Consider the following 21,879-nt stretch of genomic DNA (forward strand, 5'->3'; position numbering starts at 1 on the left):
TTTCGGAAAGCAGAACGTCAGTGCTTACATTCCGTTGAACTCATGTGCACGAGAATAAGTTATTATTTTGTCGCCGCGTTGTTAGATGTCATTTTATTTCATACACGATTAATCAAGAGCGCTTATGTGTATCTATCATGATGAGATCGTCTAGTTACTGACACAATTGAGGCGTATCGTTAAATATGACAAACTGTTTCAACATTTTATAGATCGGCATATCCGTAACACAGCGGGATTATGAGGTGGTATAATCATGTATATGGTGGCTGGAATCTGTAAATCATAGGAACAGATTGCCTGGACATAGAGCAATGAAGTCTAGAACAGTGTTAGCTACACGGTAAGTATATATGACTTATGATAAGTTAGACTTTTCTTTATTCCCAACAACAGCATCACGCATCCTAAGTACACATTTAAATTATTGTGTCTTCCTGTCTCCATCTTACTGTCAAAATCGAAACCACAGTCGCAGGGTATTTCATTTGACTATCTGGCAATATTTGACCGCCAGGGAACATATGTTTATTTTAGGTAACGTTGTTTTCTTGTATAGATTTATACTACCACTGTTCGTAACACCAAAGAGGGCCCTCAGCTCTGTCCAGGTGTCTTATGAAGAACTCGTCGACGGTGTTCAGCTTCTCCACACGACGGCACGTTGCCCACTACCATTGATCAGTTTGGCAGACGAAAAACCACATACCTTTCCTCCTGAGCTAAGGATGAAAAACTGAATAGTTGTGCACAGGGCAGATGCTCTGTAGCCTAATCAATTTTCGTATGGCATTCACCCCTTCGCCACAGTTCGTAGCTATAGTACAATTCTATCTTGTTACAAGATCCAGTTAAAAATTTGAAGGTTTCATTTTATTATTTCAGTAACTATCTGTACACGAATGATAATTACCCAAATAACGTAATGTATTGACATCTATTCCGTGAAAAACTGAACTGATTCATATTAGGTTGAAACTCATCTGCTTGACTAACGTCCTTTGGTCTAGTATACTAGACTACCCGTGTTTGATTCAAGGGCTTCCGATGGTTTGCATCAGCACTACACAAACATAAAAAGGTAGACGCAGTTTTCAACTGTAGGAGACCCGGAACAGTTATTAACTGTTATTCCGTCATGGGCTGCGCATGTGTGCAGATTATGGGCTACGCTTGCCTCTGGTACCAATATGCAGTCTTCAGTACAAAGTTTAAATTTTCTGTCACGTTCAAATCGTTTCGGAGCTACAAATGTGTATTCTCGGACTATATTTGACGTTTGTGGATCTGACGTTTGTGGATCTGACGTCTACTTCGGCTTACCATCTAGCAGTTGATAAACAATACGGTTGTTACCTTTATGGGAAAAGCATAAGTTTATGTAAAAACATACGAAGTGGAAATAAATGGTGTACTGAGGAGACGTGAAAGTTGCATGGGGGCCTAATTATTTTTTGATGAAAATACTTTTTAAGTTTTTAGGTTGTAGCTGTCTGTCCGATTACGCAATCTCGTAAACGGTTGGCCCTGACTAGTATTATTACGCTATCTGACTGCAAAGAACAACAACAAAGAATGAAATGAAAATTTTCGTTAACACAATTAATTAATTAAGTCCCCAGCAACTATGAAACCTACGAAACCAAAGCACAAGTATAGCTGTTCTGTATGTGGAAGTATGACTCAACGTACATCTGGCACGGTTCTTCTTCAACAAGACAAGAATTTTTAACCACCATTTATACTGACGTAATTAAAAAAATAGAAATACTATAATTGCGTAAGAAAACCAGAATTACACTCTAATACAAGAACACAAGCCAGATGCTTTGTTGACTGAACCTGTAATGACGCATTATTCAGGACAGTGAAATAATGAGAAAAAAAGAAACGGAGTTTGTTGCCTCATTTATATTGATGAAAATCACTCTAATCCTTACAATATATCTCCACACCGACTCTCTACTACCACATCTCAACAAGACTCTTCAGTATCACATCTCAGCAAGCACTGCCTACTAGCACATCTCAACAAACACTCTCTGCTACGAGTTCTTAACAAGCACTGACTACTACGAGTCCTAGACAGGCACTGACTACCACGAGCTCTTAACAGGCACTGTGTAGGCGGCTTAATAATACTCTTTGGCGCAATCTCTGGCGCAGTGGCTCAGTGTAGCCACCTTTCAAAGTGAACGTGGTGACAGTGGGGGAGGGGGGGGGGGCGGGGGAATAGGCTAGGCTAGGCTAGGATGGAGTGTATCATGGTGTTTGTGAGAAAGGTGGAGCTAGCCCGATCAGTACAACTGACGGAAATTAATAGCTGGTGTCTTATAAAAGGAGTACCGCTAACCTATCGAAGTTAAGCAACGGAAAGTAAAAATATAAGTGCTAGGAAAGCTGGTGTCAGCTGCTCAGAACAGAGGAAGGGAGAAGGAATGAACTTTAATTTCCTGTTGACAGTAACATCATCGAGGGCCAATTCGTTGTAAAGGTATTTGGCCATAGCCTTTCAAAGGAAGCATCTAATATTTGCTTAAGTGAATTCGGGAACTCATGTAAAACCTAAACGTGGATGGCCAAATGGAAAATTTTAACGCCGTCCTATAGAATGAGAGGCTATTGTCATCGCACTGCGTCATTTTACGAGGTGAGAAAAGTTATGTGATATCTTCTAATATCGTGTCGGACGTCCTTTTTCCCAACATTTGAGCCATGCTGCCTACATAGCCGTCGATAACTGAGAAAATGTTGACCTTACCTCTCTGTTATATCCCATAAATGTTCCATGAGGTTCATGTTGGGGGATCTTGGTGACCAAACCATTCGCTCGAATGGTCCACAATCTTCTTCAAACCATTAATGAACAATTGTCGAACGGTGACATACAACATTATCATCCATAGAAATTCCATCGTTGTTTCGGAACATGAAGTCTATTAGTGGCTGCAAATGGTCTCCAAGTAGCCGAAGGTAACGATTTTCAGTCAATGATAGGTTCAGTTGTATTAGAGGACCCATTCTATTGCATGTAAACATAGACCACACCATTACGGAGCCCCCACCAGCGTGCACAGTGCCTGTACAGTCATAAAGCATCGACTGAACACCGACCAGCGCAGCGCCGCGGAGCGTCAGCAACATGGTGCTGACCCGCACGCCAACGGAAAGAGCAGGCAGCGCCACATCCCCTGGAGGACAGACTTCAGCGCTCCCCCTCAACGCTGACCTAATTAGCTTCCCCTCGGTGGTCGTCCCTATTTGTGCAGCAGACATCGAGAGCATCATACTGAGTGACAGGAAGACATACTTAGCCTGCGATCTACGAGTCGTAACAGTATATAAACCTAAATGCCTGGTGGACGCACAGGGACCAAGTTAAGTTATGTTTCTTTTCATTTTAGTAATGAAAAGTTCTATTAATTTGAAAGTGTTTTGAATAGATGATTTTGAATTCCTGCCTCCGGCCAAAGCAACTTCTCTCCCTCCTTGTTTATGTCGTTGCTGACTTCCACAGTAGTTGATAGAACAGAGCCTCGTTGACAACTTGGATTCACAGCCTCGTGCGGTCTGCGCGAAACACGAACCGATTAGGTCTTACCAACTGCAAGCGGTACTCATTCCAAGCAATCCACGGTTTCCCAGCCGTCTAGAGTCCAAACGACATGGTCAGGAGAGTTGCTGCAAGCGACGTCGTGCATGCTGTTAGCAATGGCACTAGCGTTGGTAGTCTGCTGCCATTGACCATTAACGCCTGATTTGGCCTCTCTTTTGCAACTGATACCTTCCACATTCATTTCTGTCGTGGTTTCACGTAGTGTTGGTTGTCTGTTAGCACTAACACCTTTACGCAAACCCTGCTCCGCACCCCGTCTTTAAGTGAAGGCCGTCGGCCGCTGCGATATCCGTGGTGAGAGGTAGTGCCTGAAATTTGGTACTCTCGGCACTGTCTTGACACTGTGGATCCTGAAACATTGAAATCCCCTGCGACTGCCGAAATGACATGTCCTATGCGTCTAAGTCCAACTAGCATTCCGCCTTCAAGATTTGTTAAATCCCTTCGTGGGGCCATAATCACGTCAGAAACATTTTCACGTGAATCAGCTGAGTCGAAATGGAAGCTCCGCCAAAACACTGTCCTTTTAGTCGTTATCTACGCAGTACTGCCGCCATCCGTGTAAGTGCATAACACGACTTTTGACTCGCTAATGTAAATTATCGATCGGTAAGAAGTTAATTCCCTTTAAAAAACGAATATCTCGATTGTAGTCATATATATAGATTAAAAATTCATCTTAGCACACTTACACAGTAACTCGAATGTGAGACAGAACGCCGACGGGATGTTAAACCCTGACTCCCTCGATTGTCTTACTTGCGCACTTAATGAACAGCAGCATGGCAAAAGTGTTATAAATAACGGAGAATGTGAAAGGTCACGTTGGCAAAAATATTCAGAAATTATAAACACCGTGAAGCCCAACACCACTCTAGGAATTCCCAAACTAAAGTTTAACACCCCACTCATCAACATAAGAGTCATGCACTTTCATTAACTCCTGAGTCATAGAATCAGGTACATTGGTAGACCAAAAAGGTATCACTCACCCTATCAGTGACATAACCAAGCCAGGACATTTAAGAAAATAAGCCGAAACAAGTAATAGGGACGCACATCACTAACACAGCCGTGAGACTACGAAGAGGACCATGATAACAACATTTTAAATTCCTTAACAACTAAGAGAAAAAAGGCTCTGAAACCAAATTACGCAACCTTGCTGTTTTATTTAAAATCAGTGTATATCTACCAAAAACAGAACAATTTCTGTCAAAATACGACGTCAGTCAAATTAAAAATGATCGCGCGTAATGTTTCCAAAGAAATATCACGGAAGTTATGTAGAACATCAGTCTTCTCATCAGAATTCAAAAAACTAATGATAGAATCCTAATCCACAAGGAACCATTTTAAGAATTCAACATACAAGGAATACAAAAGGTTACACCTGTTGTGAAATTTAGCAAAACTTTTAACATTTCAGCCACATAAATTTAAGCCTGTTCCTAGTACAGGTATCAGAGATTATAGATCCTACAGAATTTATACTGAAATATAGCGGAATTCATTTTAACTACAAGTTTTATAAACACACAGATTGTCTAGGGTTGGTATGAACCATAAATTTTGGCCTCTTATCTGAGTATTGATCACCTAAACATCCAGATTATTTGCTAAAATCCTGCATTCGTAATAGCAATAGTACGTTTTACGTATGTGTTGATGGCATGATTTCACTTTTCGCGTTAATTAGAGCTGAAAAGAACAATTAGATATCCTCTTCAGCTGGTTTGATTCCAAAATAAGGGTCACCATTGTCTATGATAAGATGAAACTTTAAATCTCCTACTGAAACGTCCCCTTAGAAAAATCATTGAATTATTGTGCTGATAAATCTCTTACATTATTTGATTTTCAAACAGCTGAGCAAAACTGAACGTACTCAGACATTTCGCTCTTTACCTATTCTGATCAACACTAAACTGACACACAATATTTTTTTTAGCGCAACGCAATCTGACTTTTAATAATCCCTACAAAATAATGGCCCTGACTAACATTAACCTATACCTATCACAAATCACTTACCTCACAAAAATCTTCGTTACTCGAACTACTGCAATACGGCGAGCGCCACTACTGCCAGTTAAATAAAAGATTGAAGCTACTGAAGGCACTAACTACTGATAGGCATAGTTACCAAATGAAAGATTTTGATAGAGAACAAACAATGTATTTACCTTAATAGTGTCCAAAAGTCATTATATATATATATATATATATATATATCAGTCCATGATATCCAATATTACAAATTTACTTTCTCTATCCAGATCATCCGCTCTCAAAACTCCGCCATCTCACTCCCCACATCCACCACTGCTGGCGGCTCACATCCAGCTGTGCAACGCTACGCGCTGTTAACAGCCAACAGCCCAACACTACAATAGCGAATATTACAACAATGCCACCCAGCCACAGACTGCACACAGCACAGCCAGTGATTTTCATACAGAGCGCTACATGGCGTTGCCAACCTAAAAACCTAAACAGCCTACTTACATAGCCCCCATGCTCCCCACAAAAAATTTTACAACATGCTTTGGGCAGTGGCCAATACAGATTTGAAAAAAAAAATTTCATAATCATAATTACAATAACAAAGATATCAAATGCACACACTTATTTATTCAATGTTGGTCAAAAGCTAAAATTTTCTCATAGTCCATAAAGACAGTCCTGATCATCCATCATAGTAAAATTGCAGTATTTTTTCTCAAAGTCTGAGCAGTAAAACAAAATGCACACGGAAGTAGTGGATTTACATGCAGTCTTAAAGAAGTAGTGTTGTCCTTCCAACGGAAAGACAGTGCCGACTCTTGACATGCAGACAGGTAATGGGCCACAACAGAACAAACCGACAGCAGAGTCAGTCGAAGTTGAAGAATATAGGCAGGTATGTCATCACAGAGCAGACCACTGTAGTCTTGTTAGAGACTACGGTATTGGTGGGCCACCAGAGGTGCAGACCCACTGCAGTCCTTGTAGAAATAATGGTGTTGGTGAGTCAACAAAGGTGTAGACCCACTGTACTCCTTGTAGAGATGGCTAGCAGCCATCCGTTGCGACTGTGCAGGTGCACAATCACCACAACATAAAAACCTAAACAGCCTACTTACATTACATCTAGTTAGAGTCATAAAGCTAAAACATAAAAAAAGAAGAAAAGAAATCGCTACACACCTACAGACGGAAGCATTCACACTATACAGTAGCTAACAGCGTACACAATCATTGGTAAACGTAAACACAAAAACAGATAAACGTAAACACCTATCAGTGATTATGCCTTACAGTAGTTGCGACTGGCCAACTGCTGTCTGTAAGGCAGAATGAGGACTGGTGTACGATCGTGGGACGTGATCAACATGTCAGCCCTATCATTATAGCCATTATTGCCGGTAGATGAATTCTGATGATAGCATTGCTTCTTCATTGAGGCAGATGTTCGTTTGGCCACACAAGAGCTGAGCGGACCCCTTTCCAGACAACCCTAGCTCAGAAAAAAACTGAGATGGTAATGGGAATCGAGCCAGGTTTCTTCCGCACAGAAGGTGGGGCCGCTAAATATTCAGCTTCACGGGCAGTCATTACGCACAAGGCAGTGATTATTTCAATGGTGCAAGAAGATCTTGTTGATGAAACTGAACTAATGAAACTCGTAGCTACAAATAAGGGATATCTGCTTATGTAAACGAAAATATTGTGACATTTACTACTTTAACACACGCTTAGAATCACAAATAGCCATGATCTTGTCAAATTATTTCAAGGGAAAGTACACTTTTGAAAGTTTTTTTGTCAGTGCAGAAGATTAATTTTTTAACTACCAAATACCCATCAGTAATGATACTTTGTTCGTGCGTTAAGCATATCAAAGAGGCTGTTCTCGTACAACCTACAGCAGTGTCGTTCTTGTAATACAGTATTATAGGTGTAAGCAAACAGTGCACCTCAACGTAGTCCTTGAGGAAGGAGATGTAGATCCATAGAAAGCGTCTAAACTTCAATTAGAAGGTTAAATTCTGTGAATGAGGACGGCATATTACTGGCGTAACTAACCATAACACAGATCAGTGTTTCCTAGGTGCACCAGCAGATGACGAGCACCACTTTCTCCTTATAGACTGAGATAACGTTATGGTGCCAGAAAACTACCTGGAAACACACGTATATGATCCACGATGAGCAAGAATAAATCAAGCGAAGCTTATTCCCTTGAGACGATTTCACAAGTTTGAAGAAAAAATTTTATCCTAATTTATTATAATATTTTAGTTTTTGAATATGGTTAGGAAAACTGTAAATAAGACAGGTGTTAAACCGAAAGACGTGATAAAACCAGAAAGTTACATTACCAATGCCCTTATTTGCTGCACATGTATTGCTGCGACATTGTCTGCTCACTACTGTCCATTAAGGACATCTACTAGCAGTGGGCAAAATTCTAGAAATTCTAGTTGGTAGAAAATTAGCTTGAACTCCGTAATTCCTCCCAAACGTGCTCTATAGCACACAAGTCCGGACTTCTTACTATCCAGATAGTAATGTGACCGTCCACAGTAACATTTGTCTAAAGGAACTGCTTCTTGCGGACGGTCATAAGGCTCATGAAGAGGAAAGGTGGAGAAATTTCTTCATTCGTATGTTGCCCGTGCTTTTGCAGTATGTTACATTTTACCTCTGGACGTCACCATTGTGCCTGGCACAGAAAACCAGCATGAGGTGGTCTACAACATTAGTCAATGCAACGCTTTCCCAAGGCAAAGATCCCAAAACTACAAAACTTTTCTCTTTCCATCACGTAAACGCGATTACACCAGTTACGACTCTTCGTGCTTCCAAGCGTGTTGGAGGAATATTACAGACAGTAAACTCGGCAAATGTTGGGTCGCATCACACCACTCATAATGATGATGAGAAAATAGTCTCACCAAAACAATGTTCCATTTCGAGATATCACAGCTGTGTTGACAATATGTGACATAAGGACTCCACCTCGATTGCCTAAAACATTTATATTCTTATACATACCGTCGCACTTTTTCATCGCCAATACTCCATCACAAGCGGCTGGTCTCATAGGCAACTGGAAATACTCACTTTTGTGGGTAACGTTTGACTGCCACCGTTGCATAAATCGTATATAGTGTGCCAAACGAGCCCAGCATGAATTTATCTACTGGGTTGTTACATTTACTATATTTGTATATTTTAACATGTTTCAAGTACAAATACCATCTGAGCCGGGTTGCGCTCGATTTCATTCTGGCACCGATCAGAGAGACCTGATATCATGTCTGCACTTATGGTTTCCCCGGTCGCCCTGTGGACACCGGGGCGTGGCAGTGTGTGGGTACCTAGCGCCGGCCGCGCCTGTGTGGAAAGTGAAACGGCCGCTTACCGTTTAGGAGACTGGGCTGGCAGTTGGAGGATGGAACCACCATTGTTGAACAGGAACGTGGGGCTAGTATCGTCACGTCCTTGATGTGGGTCGAACTATTGATTGGACGATTATATGGAAAATCTTGGACCAAGTGGCTTCCTAGAGCGTTGTACGTTAAGTGACTGGTCATCCAAGGTCGCTGCCGAGAGGGTGCTTTGCAGTATAACATATTGGTGTAATGTCACGTTAATTCAGACATGCTAATCATCTGAGTCTGAGAAAGTCTCGTAACCGTGTTGAGACCTGCATGTTCTTCTAACTCTCCTGATCGTGATATGACATTTATTTTCTCAATGCTAGTCTGCTTACCCAGTGAAATAGTGTATGTATTTGAAGACTGGCAAGCAATAAGTAGTTACCTTTATTTGACTGTTATACGGCAGTAGCTCCAGCAATACCTTTGTTTGAAATTGAGATAAAAACAGTAATAACTGAGCTCCGTACATGGGTCTAGTGATTTAATTCCTGTTAAAGAAGAGGCGATTTTATATGTGAGGTACTATTGTACCAAATTCCCTTCGGAAAGAGAGAAGAAACAAAACGACTTCAGGAAACAAATGCGTTTAAGTTTGATAACATTATTTTTTTCTGAATAACTAGCCGTTACCACTTGCTAGTCCATGCCTTTGCTATCCAGGAGCATTTCACCATCTCTACATTACATTATACTATGGTTTTCTTATGCTGTTTGTGTTGTACATCGACATCCATACTCCACGAAGCACTGTGATATGAATGGCGAAGCGTACTTCCCATAGAAGCAGTTATTGGGGCTTTTTCCCGTTCCATTCAGGTATTGAACGTTGGATGAAGGATTGTTGAAACATCTCTGCGCGCGATGTAAATAGTCTACCTTGTCCTCGCTATTCCTCTGGGAGTGATACACAGGGGATTGTACACGGTCAAGTCTCGTTTACGCGACATCCGCCTACGTTTGATGTCAACGTGCAATAACCACTCACTGAAGCCAGGTCGCAGCACTAGCAGAGGAGGGTATATAAAACGTGTCTGCGAGACGCGGAAAACACTACAGCCGTTGTCTTAATGTGGAAAATGAGAGATTTATCTGATGACCAAAACGGCATTATCATTTACTTTCAGGCTAAGGTTAGAAACTTTTCCGAAGGGGCTATGTTTTTAAAATATTCGTATGTAGTTGTGGTTAAAGTATGCACGTATGCACGGCAAAATGGAGCAATACAGAACCGGCGCCAAGGCAAATGTGGCCCACCGCGAGCCGTAGATTACAGGGAATATCGACAACTGCTGACATGTTTCCGGGCGAATATACGTGCAACTCTTTGCCAAGTTAAGGCCCAGATGAACCAAGCGATTACAAACAGGGGCTCCTCAACAACCGTTCAGAAAACGTTGCTGCATACGGGATTCCACAGGAGGCGCCTGGATCATGCATCCATGCTGACTGCTGTTCATTAGCGATGAAGGTGGGAATTTTCTCGCTAGTATGGTGCCAGCAGCCGCGGCTATATGATTGATACAAGTGAATATTATTGGTTAAAACAGTGAGATCGGACGTCCTCTGAGGGGCGACAGTTGGCCTTAGTAGATGAATCCCATTTTATGCTCCAACGCACGCTGCGGCAGTCGTCGGAAGGTTCCAGGCTAGTGAAAGGAACTTGATTGCCTGGGGAATGTTTCTGTGGCACTCCCTTGGTGTCCTCATCATTCTGGTAAGCACAAAGGATCAACAGTCCAAGTAAATGACATACGTTCCTTCGTGCAGTTTGTTTTTCCTCGACACGGTGGCACCAACCAGCATGACAATGCAACGTGTCAATGGTTCAAATGGCTCTGAGCACTATGGGACTTAACTTCTGAGGTCATCAGTCCCCTAGAACTTAGAACTACTTAAACCTAACTAACCTAAGCACATCACACACTTCCATGTCCGCGGCAGGATTCGAACCTGCGACCGCAGCAGTTCCGCGGTTCCGGACAGTAGCGCCTAGAACCGCACGGCCACCGCGGCCGGCGCAACGTGTCACACAGGCCGCAGTGTATGTGCATGAATCGAAGAGCACCAGCAGAGTTTACCGTACTCACCTGGCCACGAAACTCACCAGATTTTATGCCAGTCGAAAATATGTGGTACCATTTTGTTCAGGCTGTTCACGCCATGGATCCTCAACCGAGAAACCTAGCGCAGATGGCCACGTCACTGGGGTTGGCATTGCTCCACATACCTGTCGGTACCTTCCGGAACTGATTCTCTTCCCGCACGTCTCGCAGTTGTATGCGCTGCAAAAGGAAGTTTTTCAGGATTTTGGCAGATGGTCACATTAAAGCTGTTTCTCGAAACTTTGTAATAAGATTTCCTGGCGACAGCTTCCGTCCACCTTGAAGCCTCTACCGGCTCAGTGTGTTCAGCGTCTTTGTGCCACTCTCCTGGCCGGCCGTGGTAGCCGAGTGGTTCTAGGCGCTACAGTCTGGAACCGCGCGACCGCTACGGTCGCCGGTTATAATCCTGCCTCGGGCATGGATGGGTGTGATGTCCTTAGGTTAGGTTTAAGTAGTTCTAGGTTCTAGGGGCTGATGATCTCAGATGTTAAGTTCCATAGTGCTCAGAGCCATTGCCACTCTCCCATGGGCCAAACAATCCTAAGCCACTTCTACTGTACTTCTCTGTATACTTCCAATATTCCCTGTTTGTCTTATTTAGTACGAGTCCCAACCATTTAAGCAATATTCCACGATGAGTCACATGACGATTTTGTAAGCTACCTCCTTTGTATACTAATGGCTTTTCCCTAACATTCTGCCAAAGAACCGATGTATGTCATCTGACTTATTTACAAATGAGCTACATCTCTGATAAATTTTACACCCAGGTATTCGTGTCACGTGTTTGTGTGACCTGACCGATCCCCATTGTGACTCGTTGTCATAGTAGTCAAGGGGCAATGCGTTTGTTATTTCCTTTTGTAAGGTGAAAATTTTTACATTTCTGAACATTTAAAGCAAGTTACTGATTTTTGCACATCTTTGAAATTTTATATATGTACATTTTTTCAGATCATACTTCATTTTAGGTAAATGCATCACCTACGAAATGACGGAGATTACCATTGATGATGTATGCAAAGGCATTAACGTGCAGTATGGACAGCAAGGGTCCCAACACAGTTCTCTGGATCACACCAGAAGTTACTCCCGTATCTGATGATGACCCTTCATCGAAGATACCACGCTGCGTCCCACGGGCACCGACATCCTCAGTCTAGTTGCAAATTTCGCTTGATACTCCACACTATCGTACTTTCCATAGTAAGCAAGGATGTGATACTAAGACCAATGCTTTTGTAAATCAAAAAATATTGAATCTACCTGACTGCCACATTTTTCAGAATGTCAGTCTAATGAAAGTGCAACTTAGGATTCTCAAGATAGACGTTTACGGGATCCATGCTCTTTCGTAAGGAGGAGGTCACTTTGATCAAAATACGTTATTAAGTTTGACCTCAGGATGAGTTCTAAGATTCTAAAAAATGGATAATATACATATTGGACGGTAGTTATGTGGGTGACTTGTACTGCCCTTATTACTGACGGGTGTACCAGTGCTTTCTTCTAGCTGCTGCTTCTGTTCACGGGATCTGCGGTTGATTATGGTTGAAAAAGAGATATCGCAGCCGAAAATTCGATGTAAAATCTCATAGGGATTTCACCCGTTCCTGAAACCTTGTGTGAGTTTAGAGATTTATTTCTCAACAACACTGACACTAATATCTATATCATTCATGTTTAAAGTGGTCGGAGAGTTAAACTGAGGCAATGCAGTTGGAATTGTCCTCTGTAAACGAACATTTAAAAACCAGTTCAGCATTTGTCTTTTTGCTTCGCTACTCTCAATTTCATTTCTTCTCTCGTCCATGATTATCTGAACACTAACTTGGAAGCACTAGCACCCATTATATAGTAGCAGAATTTCCTTGGGTTTGTGAAAGATCTTTCGATAAAATTCTGCTGAGGTAGTCGCTGAAGGTTACAATTGCTCTGCGTCTGTGGCCGGAGTGGGGGAACTACTACTTAAGCTGCTCCCAAGGTAATGAATGAAAACTCTTGCGTATGAGAACGGCGGTAGAATTCGCACTGTTACCATATGTGAAGACGTCCGGGATCAACAACCGAATGGAATGGAGATCGGCTCTCTGTACTGTTCGTAAAATCGGACACCGCACCTATGTGAGCTGAGCATCTGCGGTCAAGCCAGCATTACAGGAGGTACAGGTGGATCCGTCGCTGCAGATTCGGCCCGGCGGGGCGGCTCCGTCTCTTGGCTCTCAAGCTGGGACTCTTTCTCGGGTGCGTTCCATGATCGCGGGAGGATTTAGAGTGCCTCCGCTATGACGTCGCTTTCACTTAAATTTTAAAAGTCACTAGCCAAGAATTATACAGATTTTCGCCATCCAGGTACTTTCTAAATTGATTCAATGGTGAATATAGAAATTACCAAACCCTCTCGACTCGATAGTTCTTGCAGGAGCGCAATCGGTCTGTTCGATGGGCTGCAAAAGTTAATCTAATTACGTAAATCAATGCGTATTATAAAAGTAATTGTACAATATGCGTGCCGCTAAAACTCAGAAATGGATCCCGGTACACTCAAGGGAGTTATATAGTGTGTTAGTCCTCCATATCCCATTCAAGAAGAAGGTTCTCGTTTTCGTCTGAAGGTCGTGCTTTTGAAGATTCAGGGGCTGGGGAATTCCACCCTCTAGAAATTTCTAGAACATTTTAGAACATTCGAGACGGTTCGAAAGCATTCTGTAACATTCGAGAGTATATGAGGGCATTCCACAACATTTCAGAATGTTTCGGATTGTTCCACAACAACCAGGGACGTTCTGGAGTGTTCGGGAGCATATCGCAAATCATTTGGAAAATTGCTCAACCTCTCGAATGTTGTGGAATATTCTGGAACATTATGGACCATTCGAAGCAATTTTTGGTATGTTCTGGAATTCGGCACTGGTGGGACTGCCCATTGATAGGTGTATGTAAAACAAGACTTGTCGTGGGTTCCAACGTCAGCTTCTTATCAGTGACGAAGGGAGGAAACGAAAAAGTAGTTTAATAAAAACAGTGAAGTGTGAGCAGCCAAGTGATACAGTAACTGAATATGAATCGAAAATAAAGTGCGTAAAGTGTGTAAAGTGTACGTAGTGTATTTGTTGGTATAGAGTTGATTTGAATTATATTTTAGACAATGCTTAAAATTAAAAGAGGAGGAGATCTTGCCAGTTCTGAAGCAAAACGGCGAAAATATAAAGAACAGCGGAGAAACGAAACAGACGAAGAGTGCGAAGGGCTGCAAGAATCAGCACCATGAGAAGCAGAGAAACCGAAAAACAAATAAATGAACAAGTTGAAGAATCAAGAATTGCGAGACAATGTTGTAATAAAAGTCTGCTAACTCAATCCAGCCACGAAAATTTCACTCTCCGAAAAGCGCGGACGAGGACAAATATATAGTACAACCTGACCACTACGACCCGACGAAAAAATGTAACAAAAACGTCGCAGTCTGAAAAATTGATAACATCTGCCAACTTTACAACGCGAAAAAATTTAGTAGAAAAACACGAGGATTCTGTTGCTTGAATGAAAAGATTCAATTACCGCCACTCGAAGCACTTCCGCAGGAATTTTTGCTTTACAAGACCGGGGAAACTGTAGAATCCAAGCACTTTCTTCAAAATATAAAAGCGTACACAGCCTGCTTCTAAATGACTTCTTTCGGTGGCGCTTCGATCAATAGACATGAAATGGATTACGTTTCTTCCATCCAAGAAAAAAATGTCGCAACAAGGGGTCATTACTTCTATTACCAAGCGAAGACCATACATTTATGCAAGTATATTTCATAGGCACAATTCATTTGATCAACGGTACACAAATACGAATACCAGTGCACTGAGACGAGAAGTAGTTCTAGGGGTACAGAGGATCCTACACAAATACAGTCAACTGATTCACATATTCAAAACAGCACTACACCGGATGAGCTCTAATGACTATGAAGTTATAATTCCAGCACACAAAATACCACCTGGAGAACACCAGCTTCGATTTAATGCGCCTCAGTTAGATGCAATCAGCATGGTAATCGTTTGAAATGGAAACACAAGCCTTGACATAATTGTACAATGAAGAGAAGGACTACGACACCCTGCCAAGATGCGCAGTTCCTATGATGCCCTCCAATATCCACTAAAATTTCTGCACGGAGGGGACGGATATCATATTAACTTGAAACAAAGCCGACCTGAACAGGCGTAAAAACAAACAAAAAAGTCAGTTTCTAGGAATTCTATGCTTACCGCTTAATGATCAGAGAAAATGAAAGATACAATCACATTCTCAACGCTCGCCGGTTATTTCAGCAAAACCTGGCAGATATGTATGCAAAAACAGAATAAGAACGGATGCTCTATATAAGACAGAATCAGAAGCAACTACGCAAGGAAGAATACATCCATCTCCAAGACGCACTCATAAATGACGGAATCATCGGCGACGTTGGAACAATGGTAATCTTATCGTCATGAAACATAGGAAGTCCGAGACACCTGTAGAAATCCACTCAAGATATCATGAACTACATAAGGAAAAATGGACTACCTAACCTCTTCATAACATTCCACACGCAAATCGTAGTGGCCAGAAATCAAAGAAGAAATAAGATACAGACAAGTAGCCACGCATCAACGAGACATAATAGCCATTGTTTTCCGACAAAAACAAATGAATTTATTGAAGTTAGCACAATATACCACACGTTTGGAACAGTTGGATGCTGTTTGTACACAATCAAATAGCGAAAATGAGGACTGCCTTACTTACGTTGTAGAATCCTCGTCGCCACCGTAATATCATCGTCGCCACTGTAGATTTTTGTACTGTAAGAAAGTAACGGAGAGGATGTTGTTATGGGAGGCCAGGTAACCTCTTTCTACAATACAAATGCACACACGGATTAATACATTTCTTTATTTACAAGAACTGGCACATTTACTTATTTTGAATAAAGTGTTTGAAACAGGTGAATGCACATATTACTCTCAATGCTACTTGTGGAATGACCAGTTTCTGCGAAATGCAATCCGAAAGCAGTTTTGTTACACGACTGTAAATGCTCCTTAAAAATTACGTCAAAAGAGAGGCCAACTTGGCTGATATAATAATTAGCTCTGTACTACAGTCTTTCATATATACTCCAGACGCATCAAATTGGTCATACGCTTTTTTCAGTTTATGTTTTACTCGTAATTTTAAGGCGTTGTTAACCAGAAGCCCATATCTAATTAGATTTTCTGAGATATTTCTCTATTTGCTGGGTCATTTAGCCGTGAAATTTCATTGGAATGTTTTTCATTCGTTCTTTATTGTATATGTCTTCGGACAGTGTACCTCTGCTTGCTGTTTATTACACGTTTCCTAGCTTATTATGAGGGCGCGTGATATTTATAGAAAAACCATTAGCTATTTTTTCAATTTGCTTCTAAACGTTGAGCTCTTTTTGCTTTAAATCGTGAGCTCTTTACACATTTTGCTTTCGGCCAAGATATACGAAGGTGCGAGTGAATCATTGAGGTGAAGAAGGCATCTTTATATCGTGGAGGATGGCATGAACCGGCATTGATGATACCATTTGTACATGTAAGTTTGCTGAAAATCTAAAATTTATGTTTATTGTCAACTTTCTTAATAGTAAGATCAAGGTGGTTAAGGGAAAGTTATTTCTGACTCATGCTGTCTATTGCTTAGCCAAATGTATTACCCTCACTGGTGTCACGCTCAGTCAGTAACGAAATATCGTCAACATACCATTTATACATTTTTTTCTTTTATTTATGGAATCCTGCCAAAAAAGTTACATTCTAAATCGTTGACAAAAATATCTGCAAAGTACCAACTAGGCTATTACCCATCCCTAGCCTATCTTTTTGATAATACGGTTTGTCACTGCAAGTAAAAAACAAGTAAGCTACAACAAAATCTAGAAATTAAAATGTCCTCTTTACACTTCAGTACTGATGTTATTATGGGGTTGTAGATAACTTCCAATAATTTCAATAGTTACCCTTAACGGAAGACTGCTGTGAAGTTTTTTTTACATACAATGAAGGCAATGTCACCTATTTGGTGTTTGCATACCCTTGGTTGCATCTACAAGATCAGAACTATTTTTAACCCCAAAATAAGTTTAGAAGGTGTAAATTAATTTAACTTTATCGTAAAAGAAAAGTATTTTGTTTGTAGGATGGTAATACCATATTGTTTCAAATCGGATAAACGGGATTTATATCCCTGTGAATCTTCACTTGAGATAAAAACTGGGGAAGTTTAGCATTTATCATTTTAAGTGGCTTATTTTCATAATTTTAAGCCGCTTATTTTCGTAATTAAATTAGGAGCTATCTGTCATTTTACGCAAAGCAGCCTGAAATATGTTAGTTGAAACTTTTTAAATTTCTATTACATCGTTTTCTTAACGAATTCTTCCGTCATCCTAATGTAGTCATCTTCTTAGATAAGAACTTCTGTGTTCCTTTATTCTGTTTGAATGACTATTGCCTCCTCTTTCTCCAACATTGTACTACAACTTTTCTTAAAATTATGACTCTCGTGATTCATAACTTTACAAGGACTCTTTTGAACTGATAAAGCCTTATATACATTAAACGCAGTTTCTAGTTTCGTTATTCTAACTGCTTTGCATACCATTTTAGTCTAAACTATTGCTCGCTTAATGGTCTCCTTATTAACATTTGGCGTGATACTGTGTTGTGAACCTTCATGAAACAAAGTATTTCCATTATCTCCCAGTACAATACCTGTTAAATTACCGGCCCTGTCATTGACGCGATGTTGCCCAGTGCCATCCTCACTTTTTACAACATTTACAATTTTGAGGCCTGGTCAATTTAGCCAACTTTTAGTTATGCCTCTTTTCGGTTTTCTCAACGTTATTCGCGACCCTATTAAAAAACCCTTGCCACACATACTGAAACTGAGTACAAGAAGTTCGCTACATAGTTGCAAATGTAATTCGTAAGCTTCTATACTTAACAAGTCTTTATGTCTATATGACTCACGTAACTGGGCACTAATCAAATTGATTTCACATTTGGTTTTAACTGATACGACAAGCGCTGACCACTGCTTGATTTTCACTTTCTCATAGCTCGGCATGGCACTAGCTGCAAGACACTACTTATTGAACTTTATGTTCGTTACGCGATACTGAGATGCTGCTTCAGTTTTGATTCTGTCATAAGCCAGACATGGCACTAATTTCACAAGCTGCGACGTGGTAGTGAATGGAGCAGTGATCCACAAAGTGTAGAGCGAGGGTCGCCCAGAAAGTAATCCTCGTCATTTTTTTTCTTAGCTGACAAGAATGCTACGAATGCAAAACGCTACATCTGTATTATTTGAAGTCTCCTGAGTGAGCGCGCCAAAATTCTGTCACTTCCGAAAGATAGTGTAGCTGCAGGACACTTTCAAAATGGTGTCTCCAGGTGATCTGCGTTACAAGCAGTCACTGAATTTCTCACGGCAGCGAAAGAACTGTGGGGAATATTCACAAACTCTTGTTCAAAGTTTATGGAGCATCTGTTGTCAACAGGAGGCGAGGTCATCAGAAGGCGGTTCGTCGGAGCTCCACGATTTGCAGCGGTCGGGGAGACATTCCACGGCTGACACACCTGACCTAGCCCCATCGGACGTCCACTTGTTTGGGCCAATAAAGGACGCCATTCGTGGAAGACATTTTGAGGACGATGAATAGGTGATTCACACAGTGAAGCACTGGCTCCATCAGCAGGACAAGGATTGGTAGCGACAGTGCATACACGCCCTTGTTTCGCGCTGGAGGAAGGCCATAAAAGGGGACGGCGATTACATGGAAAAATAGGGTGAGCAGATAAAATATCATTTATTGTATGTGTAATTTTCATTATGTTCAGTAAAGAATTGTTGAAAGAAAAAAATGCGGTCCAAATCTTTCTGGGCAACCCTCGAGAGTAAGTACCTTTATTTTTGTGTATGATCAAAAAAGTCATATCCCCGGGCTACTGGCTTCGGTCAGCAGTAAACATCGTCAGTTCTAAAGAAAAACATGGAAAAAACACAAAATGTTTCTTTTATCATTTTTGTATTATTCTGTGAACTCCGTAAACTTCTCCTGACATATGTTATTATATTTTTCTAAAAGTCGCCGCAAGAGCGCCCCAGATTTATTGTCGCTTAATAATTTCCTTTTTGCCACTCTAACTTTGGTTGTGTTTATTGCATTTTATTACTATTAAGCCTTATACACCTGGTGACCCTACTGCACACTTTGCTGATTGTATTCTTCTTTTTATTCCGTATCGCACAATTACATAAATGAAGAATGTGTGTACACCTACAGTAGCACCGTCTGGCGAGCTTTTGACACAAACATTTTGTGGCTACTGAAAATTGTTTCGAGCATTAGCGATGTTAACAAAATGACTGTAGTACACACGATATATCATTTATGTGTAAGATGCTGAGCTCATTTTGTGTTCATCTTTTGACGATGCCACTAAGGCTCCATTACATTAAGATTTATTTTAGAAACAGATGTGCCCCCATATTTAAAGCGGATAATTTTCATATGTATGTCAGCAATACTTTTCATTATGGATTATCTCATTATTTTAAACTGTATACAATCTTCTGTAGTTGTATTTGTGTTTTTCCCACGTTTTGCTGCAGTTCTGAAGATGATCATTCCTGACCGAAACCTGAGGCTGTAACATTTTGTGATCACAAACGCAAATAAAGCAATTTGTCCTTCACATACTGGATCCCTGATCGACTCACGACCTTGTATAAATAATTTATCACTTCTTTCTTATTTTGCTACATTCTAGGAATCCAGACAATTGTCAGTTGTCCAATTTGTCGGTGCACATTGTTCGCTTATGACTCCTAGCATCCTCAGTTCTTATGTAGGACATACGATTTGTTCAACATTTATTTCATACCAGTTCAGAGAATAAAATGAACTCTTTATGTCTTATGTTATAACATGTGCATTCTGTGGATCTCTTGTTTTCGTTTCTGCATGTTCGCAGTAGGTGGCAGTATCTGTTGGCAGACGCAATTTGTTGCAGTGTCAGCATGTCTTGGTGAAATAGAGATATTTTACTTTTTGCTTTTAGTTATTTTGGACTCGAATGTGCTTAGAATATTATGTAGTATGCTAATGTACCATACACTACCAGATAGGTTCATCACAACAATACAGCAATATAGTTTTTCCATGTTTCGTTGCGTCTACAGGACCGAAATTGGATTAGACTGGATTCTGTTTTCGTTCCATAGACCCTAAAATGAGATGATTATCGATGATGTGGAACTGTCAGAAAAAATAAGATAAGAAACAAAGAAAATCGTAATATAACACTCGCTCACCTGATCATTCGTCAAGAGATTGTCAAAATATGTGAGTACATTACAAGACTGGAACTGCTAATATTTACAGAATTAATACGCTGTCGGAATGAAACGCAGTTATGCATATTTAATAACTTTTTTAGAGTCATCAGTCTTCTGACTGGTTTGATGCAGCCCGCCATGAATTCCTGTCCTGGGCTAGTCTCTTCATCTCAGAGTAGCACTTGCAACCTATGTCCTAAATTTTTTGCTGGATGTATTCCAATCTCTGCCTTTCTCTACAGTTTTTGCCTTCTACAGCACCCTCTTATAGCCCGGAAGTTACTTCTTAATGGATGTCCTATCATCCGGTCCATTGCCTTGTCAGTGTTTTCCACGTGTTCCCATCCTCTCCAATTCTGCGCAAAACCTCCTCATTCCTTTCTTTATCAGTCCACCTGCTTTTCAACGTTCATCTGTAGCACCACATGTCAAATGCTTCGATTCTCTTCTGTTCCCGTTTTATCAAAGCCAATGTTTCACTGCCATATAATGCTGTGCTCAAAACGTGCATTCTCAGAAATTTCTTCTGCAAATTGAGGCCTATGTTTGATATTAGCATACTTATCTTGGCCAGGAATGTCCTTTTTGCCAGTGCTACTCTGCTTTTGATGTCCTCCTTGTTCCACCCGTCATTGGTTATTTTGTTATCTAAGTGGCCGAATTCATTAACTTCTACTACTTGATCACCATGAATCCTGCTGTTAAGGTTATCACTGCTCTCAATTCTGCTACTTCTAATTACTTTCTTCTTTCTTCGACTTACTCTCCGTCCGTATCCTGTATTAATTAGAATATTCGTTCCAGATCATGTAATTCTTCTTCACTTTCACTTAGGATAACAACGTCATTAGTGAATCGTATCATTGACATCCTTTCACCTTGAATTTAAATTCTATACATGAATCTCTTTTTGTTTCCATAATTGCTTCTAAGATGAACAGATTGAACAGTAAGGTCGAAAGACTACATCCCTGTCTTACACCCTTTACAATCCGAGCACTTCATTCTGGGTGTCGACTCTTATTATTCCTTCATTGTACTTGTACATATTGTATATTACGCTCCTCTTCTTACCGCACTTATCGAACGCCTTTTGCAGTAGACACACCTTATGAACGTGTCTTTTCCAGGCGACAAATACTATGAACGTTTTTTGGTTTTTCTTTAGTCTTGCTTCCATTACAAACCGCAACGTCAGAATTGCCTCCCCGGTGTCTTTACCTTTCTCAAAGCCATACTGATCGTCTTCCAACACAGCCTCACTTTTCTTTTCCATTCTCAGTATATTATTCTTGTCAGCCACTTGGATGCATGAGCT

The sequence above is a fragment of the Schistocerca serialis genome, chromosome 5 (assembly GCF_023864345.2).
Source record: "Schistocerca serialis cubense isolate TAMUIC-IGC-003099 chromosome 5, iqSchSeri2.2, whole genome shotgun sequence".
Taxonomy (NCBI): Eukaryota; Metazoa; Arthropoda; class Insecta; order Orthoptera; family Acrididae; genus Schistocerca; species Schistocerca serialis.